Source organism: Epinephelus lanceolatus, chromosome 8, assembly GCF_041903045.1.
Source record: "Epinephelus lanceolatus isolate andai-2023 chromosome 8, ASM4190304v1, whole genome shotgun sequence".
NCBI lineage: Eukaryota > Metazoa > Chordata > Actinopteri > Perciformes > Serranidae > Epinephelus > Epinephelus lanceolatus.
The window spans coordinates 37,752,763-37,755,509 of NC_135741.1; positions in this window are offsets into that span (position 1 = coordinate 37,752,763).

Consider the following 2,747-nt stretch of genomic DNA (forward strand, 5'->3'; position numbering starts at 1 on the left):
CTCCATGATGTCTACTATTCCTCATGAGGACACACCCTACCTATTACTGAAAATCTATACTGGGATGGAAAAGTCAACATTAGCTATATCTTGGCTGGATTAAGCTCACATTACAACTTGTTCCATGATGAAGTCTGAGGTTTCTTTGAAAGTCTAAAAAGGAAAATTACAGGTGAGTCCAAGACTAATACACTTTGTAGCTCATAGTATTGTGTTCCACTGTTTGTCTTAAATAACTGAACAAATATGTAAAATATAATCTGGGTTTGCTCCAGTGTATAGATTCATTAAGTACGCTTTTTTTTTAAATTCTGCTGCAGAAATACACAATTACAAGACTTCCAAAGTGGAGTTAGTCTGACTGATAGCTTTAATAGTGTTTTGAAGCAATTGAATTAGCACATTCAGCTCTATACTTTGCACGACAGTTTGAGCGCTGTCAATCACTTTCCTGCACCAGAACATCCCGTGTCGTGACTTTATGAATGACAGTAAAGTCCAAGTCATATTTAACATTTCGTGGAGTCGCGCAGGTGCAGCTCATAAAACAGTATCTATTTTTCCCAGGACACTTGAAGACAACAGTATTTATTCATCGTTGACAGCTGCAGGAGTTGATGAGATGACGTCTTCCCTCTTGAATCGGAAGGATTCAGCCAAACTTTCTCACAGTCACAGCTGCGTCAAGTTTTACAGAAACACCCAGAGAAAAACCGGAAGTGTAACGACTTACCTAGAACATTAGAGTAGCTAATGTGTAGGCCTAAGTATGTCGCTGTCTCTAAAAAAAAAAACAAAAAAAAAAAAAAAAAAGACATTTACTTGTAGAAAACAAGTGGGCAAAATAGGGACAATGTTAAAAAAAAGTTTTTAAAAAATATCTACCAACTATTGTCAAACACCTCAGACACTGTGGATTTTAACTGGCACGTAGTCTGCAGCAATTGATCATTAAGCTGCTACATCTTGTGTGCATTAAACCCTTATCCTTCATTGTGTGATGCAGCACATTTATTTCTTCTTCCTTCTCCTCCTCTTTTTCTTTTTATCCCCTTTCACCAATTAGTGCACACACATGTAGACAATATGGACGTACTAAAAAATACAGAATACAAAAAGGGCAACAACAGATGTACAGCTGTTACTGATTTACAAAACATAAAAGACACATAAGTATCAAGGGACAACATGGGAAAAAAATTAAACTAATAAAATTTGAAAAGAAAAAATAACTAGATTGAGAGGAAAGGAAAGACAAGAAAAGGGGAAAAACAAATGCAAGATGGAAGAAAGAAAAGGGCCTGATCTGTTAAGGTTTGGTTGCTTTTCAGCGAGCTTTGCAGGATGGGTTTGATTTGAAATGATTATTATCTATTTATACATACACACACACATTCCCACATAGGCTACACAGCCAACATGTTACCCCAGTTACATGCTTACATTTATATATATACTGGGGATGTGGCATTAGCTCTTCTTATCACTTAAAATGGAAATTTTGGTGTTTCCAAAACTTCATTGACAGGTTATTTGCCTGTATAAAATATTAATATATTATACATACCAAGAAACTAAACCAGAAAAACAAAGGCCACTCCCCACCTGCAGTTTTTAAAGGTCAAGTGTGTAGGATTTAGAGGGATATATTGGCAGAGATGAAATATAGTATAATATGCATGTTTTCTTTAGTGTATAATCTCCTGAAAAAAAAAAGCTTTGTGTTTTCGTTACCTTAAAATAAGCCATTCATATCTACATAGAGAGTAGTGTTGCACGGTATACTGGTACTAAAATAGTACCGCGGTACTAGAGTATTCCAAACGGTACTATACTGCATTTGGAAAATACCGGTACTTTGAAATTGATTAAGTTCATTAATTTAGTTAATTTATTTTACTCATTTATGCACACAAACGCCTTTCTTGTTCCTATTGGAGCACAGATTGCACAAGTAGTGTGTATGACAACACCTGTATCAACATCCGCAGCTGGCGCACATGAAAAAAGACAAGAGAAAGTCTGCCTCGCAATGGGAGACAACATGAGACAACACAAACTTGGTGGAACATTTGAGTTACCAAACCGTGACGTCCGTACCAAGGTACTTACCGAACCATGATTTTTTTGGTACCGTTACACCCTTACTATTTATTGTTCTAAAGGTTTGTATCCAAAAGGACTTTTCCTTAGGAAAAGTACCGAAGAGTATCGAAAAGTATCGAAATTCATATTGGTATTGGTACCGAAACAAAGATTTTGGTATCGTGACAACACTAATAGAGAGCGAATCCTTGTCCATGGAGATTGCCATGTTGCTGTGTTTACCGGTTTTAATTACCTTGACAATTTGTTTTGGAGAGGAATGACCTGTGGGAACGGCTCTCATTAAAGGCCTCCTGGTCAAAAGACTCTGAAGGAATTTTACCCAGGGGGAGTTTCAACTGGTTGCAATGTGCCGTCCTCACCGCTAGATGCCACTAAACCCCCTAAATCTTACACACTGTTCCTTTAATGAAAAGAGTGCTTTCAACATCCATAAGGAAGTAACACTTAAGATATGTAATTAAAATATATGCATGAACAGAGCAAAAACTGAGCTTTTTAATAACACGTACAACATTAATTGCGTAATTTCACCAAAAAGAGCAAAAAGAGACGCCTTTGCAAACATTTTTGCCGTAGTTAATTAGGACTTTATTTTGAAAGTTGTAACCGGAAGTCATATACTTTCTGGTAGACTTAAC